This window comes from Diceros bicornis, chromosome 18 (assembly GCF_020826845.1).
Source record: "Diceros bicornis minor isolate mBicDic1 chromosome 18, mDicBic1.mat.cur, whole genome shotgun sequence".
Taxonomy (NCBI): domain Eukaryota; kingdom Metazoa; phylum Chordata; class Mammalia; order Perissodactyla; family Rhinocerotidae; genus Diceros; species Diceros bicornis.
In genome coordinates, this window is record NC_080757.1 from 61,118,928 (window position 1) to 61,130,206 (window position 11,279).

The following is an 11,279-nucleotide window of genomic DNA, read 5'->3' on the forward strand; positions in this document are numbered from 1 at the left end:
GCAGTTATTGATCACATTTGGGCCACTTGCTACAGGGGCTAAGAAACATATGTCCACACAGAAACCTGCACACAAATGTTCATAGCAGCATAATTCATAATAACCAAAAAGTAGAAACAACCCAAATATCCCTCACCTGGTGAATGGATAAATAAAATGTGGTATAGTTGTACAACACAATATTATTTGGCCATAAAAAAGGAGTGAAATAGTGATGCATGCTACAGCATAGATGAACCTTGAAAACATTATGCTGAGCAAAAAAACGGGACATGAAAGCCCACATAGTGCATGATTCCATTTATATGAAAGATCCAGAACAGGCAAATCCATAGAGATCGAATGTAGATCAGTGGTGGCCAGGGGCTGGGGGGATGGGAAAGTGGGGAGTGACTGCTAACAGGAATGGGGTTTTTTTGGGGGTGATGAAAATGTTCCAAAATCTGTTATTGTGATGGTTGCACAGCTCTACGAATATACTAAAAACCAATGAATTGTACACTTTATTCATTTTTTTGATGAGGAAGATTGTCACTGAGCTAACGTCTGTGCCCGTCTCCCTCTATTTTGTATGTGGGACGCCGCCACAGCATGGACTGATGAGCGGTGTGTAGGTCTGCATGTGGGATCCAAACTTGCGAGCCCCGGGCTGCTGAAGTGGAGTGCGCAAACTTGACCACTATGCCACTGGGCTGGCAACTGAATTGTATACTTTAAATGGGTGGATTGTATGGTATGTGGGGTATGTGGTGACAATGATTTTCTCTCCTTGCCCAAACACTAGCCAGGCTCCTCTGAGCCTGCTTCTTGATTAGGCCTATAAAAACCTGAACAGAGACCAGCCCCGTGGCCTAGTAGTTGAGTTCGGCACGCTCTGCTTTGGTGGCCCAGGTTTGGTTCTCAGGCGTGGACCTACACCACTTGTCGGCAGCAATGCTGTGGCAGTGACCTACATACAAAATAGAGGAAGATTGGGGCGGACCTGGTGGCATAGTGGTTAAGTTTGCATGCTCCGCTTTGGCGGCCCGGGGTTCACAGGTTTGGATCCCAGGCACGGACCTATGCACCACTTATCAGGCCATGCTGTGGTGGCATCCCATGTACAAAATAGAGGAAGATTGGCAACAGGTGTTAGCTCAGGGCCAATCTTCCTTACCAAAAAATAAAAGACCTGAACAAACACTAACACGGTTTCTAACAGCTCAAGGCCATATCCCCAGGACGACCCCAGCCCCCCTTAAAGTACCTGCCTGAGAAAGCTCAAGGCTGCCAGAAGAATTCACTGTCCTCACACCTGAGGACAGGGCCATCTCCCAGCCTCTGTGCGAGGGCAGGAGCCGAACTTTGATAAGTGCCAGTTAATAACCCAAGTAGGGGGCCAGCCCAGTGGCGTAGTGATTAAGTTCACTCACTCCACTTCAGCAGCCCCGGGTTCATGGGTTCAGATCCCGGGTGTGGACCTACACACCGCTCATCAAGCCACGCTGTGGCGGCAACCCACATACAAAGTAGAGGAGGATTGGCACAGTTGCCAGCTCAGGGACAATCTTCCTCACCAAAAAAACAAAAAATAACCCAGGTGGGTGTCACGTGGACCAGCCCCTTCCCGCTTTTTGTAGTTGTTGGCTCCCTGACTCTACTGAGCCATCTCCTCCTTGTTCTTCATCCTCCCTTTAGACCACCGGGTCACCTCTGCACTAATCAAAATTGAGTTCCGTTCACACTGGAACTTTCTCCATTGCAGTAGCATATTCCTGACTAAAATCTGTCCTTAGCGCATTCATGTCCAGCTGTGTTTATCTTAGTGAATTCTGTCTCAGTCAAGCTGTTTGCTGCTCTCTTCAGCAGCACATATGCTAATACTGGGAAGACACAGAGAAGGTTCGCATGGCCCTGAGCAAGGACGACTCACAAATTTGTGAAGTCTTCCATATTTTTTGAATTAAAAAAAAAAAAACCTGGGGCCAGCCGGGTGGCATAGTGGTTAAGTTCGTATGCTCCACTTCAGCGGCCCAGGGTTCGTGAGTTCAGATCCTGGGCACAGGCCTACACACCATGCATCAAGTCGTGCTGTGGCAGCATCCCCCGTACAAAGTAGAGGAAGATGGGCAGAGATGTTAACTCAGGGCCAATCTTTCTCACAAAAACAAAAAAATGTGTTTACAGAAAAACATCTCAAGCAATACAGAAAAGTAGAAAGAAGGGAGCAAAACAGATAAAAATCCCCCTGTCTGCCATAATCAGTGCTGGTGCTGGTGACACAGGAAGAAAACTATTCATTAAAATGGGATCTTAACATATGTGATAGTTTATGCTGTCATATAAAAACATTAAATACAGTATTCATTAACTATTTTGTTTAGAAGGAAGATAAGTATATTTAACTTTGAAAAGAGGATTCGATTAAGGGAATATATCAAGCGAGCGATGCAGGCTTCCTGTGAACAGCACCAGTGGTCTGAGAGCCACACTGATGTGACAGGCGTGGGGACGTGAGGGGACATGAGGACCGCTCTGTAATGTACACACCCTTCAGAAGTGCTCCAGGGCCAGCCCTGTGGCTTAGCGGTTAAGTGTGCGCGCTCCGCTACCGGCGGCCAGGGTTCGGAGCCCAGGCGCGCACCGAGGCACCGCTTCTCTGGCCATGCTGAGGCCGCGTCCCACATACAGCAACTAGAAGGATGTGCAACTATGACATACAACTATCTACTGGGGCTTTGGGGAGTAAAAGGAGGAGGATTGGCAATAGATGTTAGCTCAGAGCCAGTCTTCCTCAGCAAAAAGAGGAGGATTAGCACGGATGTTAACTCAGGGCTGATCTTCCTCACAAAAAAAAAATTAAAAAAAAAAAAAAGTGCTCCAGCCCTTTGAACCAGCCCGTCATGGAATTTTGGATCTTCGAGTGAGGCTGGTGGCCTTTGGGGCAGCTGGGGATGAGGGTCGAATCTTGACACCAGTCCCAAGGAGCAGAGGGCCACAGCAGGTCAGGGCTGGGTGGCCTGGGAAGGGAGCTGGCCTTCACAGCTGACCTGGGACATCTTCCCTTTCCTGCTGCCATGTTACTGGAATTAGTTAATCTATCTATTTATAAATAGTTGGTTGTTATGTGTGTGAGGAAAATTAACCCTGAGCTAACATCTGTTGCCAATTCTCCTCTTTTTTGCTGAGGAAGATTGGCCCTGGGCTAACATTCATGCCCGTCTTCCTCTATTTTATGTGGCACGCCACCACAGCACAGCTTGATGAGTGGTGCGTAGGTCCACGCCTGGAATCCAAACCTGTGAACCCCAGGCCGCCAAAGCGGAGCACGTGAACTTAACCAGTAGCCACCGGCCGGCCCCAATAGTTGTTTTTTTAAAGGAACCCACGCACTACCATGTAAATTCACACAGTAAAGAGGAAGGGTTTTCTTGGAACAGTACACCTTCCAACCAGACCCATCCCTGACCCCACCCCGGGAGAAACAATCCCCATCACCAGTTCTTGGGTATTTTCCCCACCTTACCTGAAATTTTTTTTTTTTAAGATTTTATTTATTTATTTCCACCCCCCCCCCAAAGCCCCAGTAGATAGTTGTATGTCATAGCTGCACATCCTTCTAGTTGCTGTATGTGGGACGCGGCCTCAGCATGGCCGGAGAAGCGGTGTGTTGGTGCGTGCCCAGGATCCGAACCCAGGCCGCCAGCAGTGGAGCGCGTGCACTTAACTGCTAAGCCACGGGGCCGGCCCTACCTTACCTGAATTTAACAGAAGAAGAGAAAAACAGAAGTGAGGTGGAGGAAACTCCAGTCGTTGGAAAAGTCTTTTCCACAAGAGACGTTAGTTCCCAAAAGATGATGGAAACACCGGAAAAGTGGAGTCAGGTGGTTTTGTTGCTCCTCGTCCCCTTTGTCTCTCCTCCCCTCCCCCTCCTCCTTCATCTGTAGGTGGGAAGATGGATGCTTTGACAGACTGAGCTGTGGTGCTCTGACACCACCCTCTCCCCCACCTCCTAACTGTTGACAGGCTGGAGGGAGTGGAAGGCGGTGGAAGTGGCACCAAACGCAGCGTCCCAGGGAACCAGCGCCACCCTCCGGAGCTGCTCTGAGCTCAGCTCCCACAGTGCCCTCTGCCATCTCCAGGGCCCGGGCAGCGACTTCCCAGACCACCCAACCCTCGGCACTGGGAGTCAGCTGTCATCCATGACCAAGTGGTCCAGCAGGTCCTACAAGCCGGAGCGGTCTGTCCCCGGAGCTCAGACCATGCTCTGTGACCAGCAGGGCCCCTTCTCAGGGCTGACAGGAGTGCGAGGCCTGCCCTCTCCTCCTGCCTGCACTGCAGGACCCTGGAACTTGCCCATCCCATGGTGCCCCTTCCTCACAGTCACACCGTGAGTTTACATCCTCGTGGTCTCAACGCCGTACACCCTTGTGTGTATTCTTGTTTGTGCAGAGATTTTTCCCCTGCTCTGTGTGTAAACAGCATTCCTGCCCCACCATGGCCCCGCTGAGCTCTTAGCCATGGTTCTGCTGGGATGCCGGGGTCTCCGGCCCTGCCTCCCTCAGGGGCCCAGAGGGCCGCTCTGAGGTGACAGGGCTGACAAGGCCTGTCTCTGGCCTCCTGGCTGAAGGTGAGAAATCACATGATCTTATCAATAGAGGCAGAAAAAGCATGTGACAAAATTCAACACCTATTTATGATTAAAAAAAGCGAGAGAGAGAAAACTCTCAGAAGACTGGAATAGAGGGGAACTTCTTCAACGTGGTGAAGAACGTCTACAAACAGGTGTCGCTAACATTGCACCTAATGATGACAGACTGGTCGCCTCCCCCAGGTCAGAGCAGGCAAGGACGTCCCTCTTACTGCTCTATCCAACGTGGTCCTGGAGGGGCTAGCCAGAGCAAGACAGCAAGAAAATCAGTAACAGGCATACGTGGAAAGGAAGAAATAAAACTGCCTCTACTTGCAGACGACATGACCGTCTATGTGGACAATCCCAAGGAATCTGCAAAAGAAAAAGAATCCTCCTACAAATAAATTTTTCTTTTCAGTATAAAAAGAAAGTTGTTTTATTTTTTAAAAAAAGAGTTCCATATGCTTAGAAACTAAAATGTACACTTCTAAGTAACTTAGCTGTTAAAGAGACAATCACAACTGAAAACGTGAAAAATTTAGAGTTGACCAACGATGAAAGTACACAACCAACATTTGTGGATGCAGCGAAAGCACCGCTGAAAGAGAAGCTGACAGCCTGAAATGCGTTTATAACAAAGTTGAAAGGGCTGAAAAAAGTATCTAAGCATTCAACTTAAGCAATTACAAAAAGAAAAGAGTAAAACCCAAAGAGAGCAGGAGGGAGAAAATGGAAAGACAAGAACAGAAACTAATGAAATAGAAATTAATAAACAAAACTCAAAACTGGTTCTTTAGAAAAACACATCAAATAAGCAAACGACCAACCAAGAAAAGAGAGAGAAGATGTGAGTCAACAGTGAAACAGAACACACGACAGCAATATTAGAGACTAAGATTATAAGCGAGTACTACAAACAACTTGTTGCCAATATGTTTGGAAGGTAGTGAAGTGGGTAGTGTTCTAGAAGAACAGAGAGAGACTGAACATACGACCGGACAACAGCTAGGTATGCCAACAGGGCTCTGGCCACAACCTCTGCACCCACTGGCCCCAAACGGCCAGGACTTGGTCAATAACCACCAGCTTCCCTCATTTCTGCCTCCGCTTGCAACTCGGCCAACCAGAGAAAGCCAGACATGCTCCCTAACTGATGGCACAGGTTGCACCACCTCTAGCCAGCCGCCCGCAGCTTCCCCACGCAACAGCCTCCCCTCGGCACAGCTGAGCCCCGCTTTCTTCACTGTGCAGCTGTCCTCCGAGTGCACAGCCTCTGCTTGTCCTTATTTGGATGGTCATCATTGACGTCCACATTATTTATTACCAAAATTCACACACACACAGGCACACCTGGTTTCACAGGTGAATTTTTACTAAACATTCATGGAACAGAAAAATCCCTATCTTAAAATTTTCACAGCTAGCATGATCTCAATTCCAGAATGAAAATTAATAGACTCATCTAATTCATGGCTATAGATGCAGAAAGCCTAAATAAACTGTTAATAAACTGAAGTCGGTAGACCTTGGGACCACTTTGAGCTTATGGCAGGATTTTAATGTTAGGAAATTGAGAAATGTAATAAAGGAGGAAAAAAAGCCGCAATCATTTCAATAGCCACAGAAAGAGCACTTGATACAATTTAATACTCATTTGTGATTTTTAAACAATCTCTTAGAAACCTAGGAATAGAAGAACAATTCCTTGACCTGGTAAAGGGCATCTCCTTAAAAAGTTAGAGCAAAATTAAAACCCATAAATTAGGGGCCAGCCCGGTGGCGCAGTGGTTAAGTGTGCACGCTCTGCTTCGGCAGCCTGGGGTTTGCAGGTTTGGATCCTGGGCACGCACCGATGCACCGCTTGTGAGGCCATGCTATGGCAGCGTCCCATATAAAGTAGAGGAAGATGGGCATGGATGTTAGCCCAGGGCCAATCTTCCTCAGCAAAAAGAGGAGGATTGGCATTGGATGTTAGCTCAGGGCTAGTCCTCCTCAAAAAAAAAACCCCATAAATTATAGGAGGAAAGATAGACACTTGATTATATAACAATTTCTTTTATTTATTTATTTATTTTTAATTTTTTGTTTATTGCGGTAACATTGGTTTATAATATTGTATAAATTTCAGGTGTACATCATTATGCTTCTACTTCTGCATAGCTCACATCATGTTCACCACCCAAATACTAATTACAACCCATCACCACACACATGTACCGAATTATCCATTTTGCCCTCCTCCCTGCCCCCTTCCCCTCTGGTAACCACCAATCCAATCTCTGTCTCTATGTGTTTGTTTGTTGTTGTTGTTATCTACTACTTAATGAAGGAAATCATATGGTATTTGACCTTCTCCCTCTGACTTATTTCACTTTGCATAATACCCTCAATGTCTGTCCATGTTGTCACAAATGGCTGGATTTCATCGTTTCTTATGGCTGAGTAGTATTCCATTGTGTATATATACCACATCTTCTTTATCCATTTGTCCCTTGATGGGCACTTAGGTTGCTTCCAAGTCTTGGCTATTGTGAATAACGCTGCAATGAACACAGGGGTGCATGTACCTTTACGCATTGGTGTTTTCCAGTTCTTTGGATAAATACCCAGCAGTGGAATATCTGGATCATATGGTAGTTCTATCCTCGATTTTTTGAGGAATCTCCATACTGTTTTCCATAGTGGCTGCACCAGTTTGCACTCCCACCAGCAGTGTATGAGAGTTCCCTTCTCTCCACATTCTCTTCAACACTTGTTGTTTCCTGTCTTGTTAATTATAGCCATTCTGACGGGCGTGAGGTGATATCTCATTGCAGTTTTGATTTGCATTTCCCTGATAGTTAATGATTTTGAACATCTTTTCATGTGTCTGTTGGCCATCTGTATATCTTCTTTGGAGAAATGTCTGTTCATGTCTTTTGCCCATTTTTTAATTGGGTTGTTAGTTTTTTGTTGTTGAGATGCATGAGTTCTTTATATATTTTGGAGATTAAGCCCTTATCAGATGTATGGTTTGCAAATATCTTCTCCCAATTGTTAGGTTGTCTTTTCGTTTTGTTGATGGTTTCCCTTGCTGTGCAGAAGCTTTTTAGTTTGATGTAGTCCCATTTGTTTATTTTTTCTATTGTTTCTCTTGCCCGGTCAGACATGGTGCTTGAAAATATGTTGCTAAGACCGATGTCGAAGAGTGTACTGCCTGTTTTCTTCTAGAATTTTCATAGTTTCAGGTCTTACATTCAAATCTTTAATCCATTTGCAGTTAATTTTTGTGTATGGTGTAAGGTAAGGGTCTACTTTCATTTTTTTGCATGTGGCTGTCCAGTTTTCCCAACACCATCTGTTGAAGAGACTTTCTTTTCTCCATTGTATGTTCTTGGCTCCTTTGTCAAAGATTAGCTGTCCATAGATGTGTGGGTTTATTTCTGGGCTTTCGATTCTATTCCATTGATCTGTGTGTCTGTTTTTGTGCCAGTACCATGCTGTTTTGTTTACTATAGCTTTGTAGTATATTTTGAAATCAGGGAGTGTGATACCTCCAGCTTTGTTCTTTTTTCTCAGGATTCCTTTACCTATTCAGGGTCTTTTGTTGTTCCATATAAATTTTAGGATTCTTTGTTCTGTTTCTGTGAAAAATATTGTTGGAACTTTGATAGGGATTGCATTGAATCTATAGATGGCTTTAGGAAGCATGGACATCTTAACTATGTTAATTCTTCCAATCCAAGAGCACGGAATATCTTTCCATTATATAACAATTTCTTAAATTTCGCACGATCAAAAATTCTATAAACAAATGCACACACAAACATGCACACGAATAACAGACCAGAGAAAACATTTGCAAAGTATGTGATAAAAAGTTCCTAATATACTAATTGCTCCTACAAATTACTATACTAAGAAAAGAACAACCTGATAGAAAAATGGGCTAAGATTGTTGATCTTGTGTGGGCCATAGACCCTGCAGTAATCAAGTGTCTTTTGATTACATGGTACAGAAATGCAGTTCAAACTGACTTGTGTAAGAGGAAATGTATTGGCTCACATAACTGAAAATGCTTGATGTTAGGCTTCAGGCATGGCTCAATCCAGGTGCTTCACCCATTTCTCTTTTCCTGTCTCAGCCCAGCTTTCCTCCAAATAGCTTCATTCCCAGGCAGCCTCTCCTTAAAACATGCCACATTCACCAGCTCGGATTCCCCATGAAGAGAGGGAGAGCAAAGACTTGGATGACCTCTCACTGACCCCACCTGAGCCATTTGCCTTCCTGAGTCAACTTCAGCTGCCCCGGGGCAGGCTGGCTGGCCAAGCCTGGGTTTCCAGCCTCCCCTAGACTAAGAGTGGGGAGAGAGTCCCCAAAGGAAAACCAAGATGCTGGTAACAGAAAAGTGGGGAGAGACTGGAGAATGTTCTGAAGGCAAAAGAGAGCTCTGCCCATCACAACCCCATCTAGAAATTAAAAGAGCTCTGGATCCTCGCCTGCTCAAAGAGCTTATTCTTCACCAAGTGATCTGGAACATCTATTATGTGCTTTTTTTTTTTTTTTTGGTGAGGAAGATCAGCCTTGAGCTAACATTCAATGCCAATCTTCCTCTTTTTTTTTTATGCTGAGGAAGATCGGCCCTGGGCTAACATCCGTGCCCATCTTTCTCTACTTTATATGAGCACAGCTTGACAAAGAGTGTGTTGGTGCACGCCTGGGATCGCCATCGAAGCAGAGTGTGCACACTTACCCACTATGCCACCAGGCCAGCTCTATTATGTGCTTTAAAACACAGAGTACTCGCCCTCCTGGAGCCCCCAGACTTGGACTCTTAATAATTAACTAATTGCACAAACACCATGGGAGCAATTTAGGGAAGGGGTGTGGGGGTCCTGCCTGGCAGAACAGGAGAAAGGCAGGAGTGCTCCAGGCAGTGAGTGCATGTGGATGCTCTGCGGTGGGCGGAGCTCGGCAGGCCTGGGCCCCCCCCCCACGGAAGCCAGTGGGCGGTAGGCGGATGGTGTGTGGGCAGCACCAGGCTATGTGGGCAGGAGCCGTTAGAGGGTCTCCATGAGGCTGTGACTGGTCGGGTTTGGGTTTTAAAAGGATTCACCTGGCTGGCAGTTCCTCAAACAATTAAACAACAGAGTTACCATCTGACTCAGTGATTTCTCTCCCAGGTTTATACCCAAGAGAAATAAAACATTGTCCACACAAAAAGCCGTACATAGAGAGTCATAGCAGCCTTACAACAGCTGAAAGAGAGAAACGACCCAAGCGTCCATCAGTGGATGGCAGGTGAAAAAGTGTGGCACGTGCATATAATGAACTCCTATTCTGCCTTCAAAAGGAAGGAAGCTCTGACACATGCTACAACACAGACAGACTTGAAGACATCGTCCTGAGTGAAAAGAGCCAGACACAGAAGGACAAATATTGCATGATTCGCTCACATGAGGCCCCCAGCACAAGCAACTTCGTAGAGACAGAAAGTGTATCAGCAGTTGCTTATACGGGGCTCGGGCTGAGGGTGATGGCTAAAGGGCGGGGGTTTCTTTCTGAAGTGATGAAATGCTCTCAAGTGGGATGTCTGCACGACCTGTCCATATGCTAATGTCAGGGAAGAGGGAGAATCCCCCTCCACCCTTTCCCTTAAGGTTCTGGCCAAATAATTAAAAGACAGGTTAGCAGGAGAAAATAATAACAAGTTTAATAACATGTATACATGGGAGAAACCAGGGAAACTGAGTTTCTCAACACAATGGCAGAGATTCTCGTCTTAAATACTATGTTCAGCTAAAGACAAAGGAGGATGTTGGGGGTGGGGAGGGAGACAGAAGGGAGACAGAAATTACAGTAATCAAGGGTATGCAGATTTAAGTCTTCTCCTTCCATACTGAAAAGAGTTTTCACAAATAAGGTCATCCCCCACATTTCCCAATACAGAGAGGGAGATATCTTTACAAATGGAGATTTTTCTTATAAATGTAAATGTTTGTCTGGCAACTCTTTGCAGGGCCACCTAGAGAATGTGGCCTGGGAGAGACAGAATTTTTGACAAGATGGGCTTGTTGGTGCCTTTCCTATTGAAACATCTATGTTGCATTATATTACAGCCATCATATGATAGTGGCTCCTTCCTGAAACAGGTCTTCTATGTTAAATTCTTTAGGCAGTTAGTGGGGGAGGTCAAATATCCGTCAGAGAAAACAATCAAAGTAAAGAAACATATTTCAGGGTGGCCAAATCTTGATCTCTCACATTAACAACCCCTAACCGTGCACTTTAATGAGTGAGTTATGTGGTATGTGAATTATGTCTCAATAAAGCTGTAAGAAAAAAAGGACGGTCCTCACAGCTGAGTGAAGAACGGAGGAGCTGTGGGGGGACCCCCTGGGGGACAGCCGAAGTCCACTGGTGATTTGGGCTACATACCCTTCCCTCTAGGGTGTCCACCACCCCAAAGAAGTAAGGTTTTGGTAGCCCAGAATGTGGGTGGAAGGGAGAATCCGTGAGACTGGGACAGAAATAACTCCTCCTTCCCCCATCCCACCTGCCAACTGCCCAGTTGTTTTAAAATTATATGCATCTTGTCTGTGTCTCTGCTGGAAAATTGGCCCTAGGAGGAGCAGGGCTGAGGGTGTTTTCTCTGGCTGTGCCCCTCCAGCCATGAGGCCCCCGGCC

The 11,279-nt window shown here is 45.9% G+C and overlaps 1 non-coding gene across 1 annotated transcript; it reads left to right on the top strand.

The window, feature by feature from the left end:
- Positions 1–1,834: 1,834 nt before the first annotated feature.
- On the top strand, positions 1,835–1,938 carry LOC131418032 (U6 spliceosomal RNA). The gene has a single exon (XR_009222828.1). It is a non-coding gene; the product is annotated as a U6 spliceosomal RNA (small nuclear RNA).
- Positions 1,939–11,279: the final 9,341 nt, after the last annotated feature.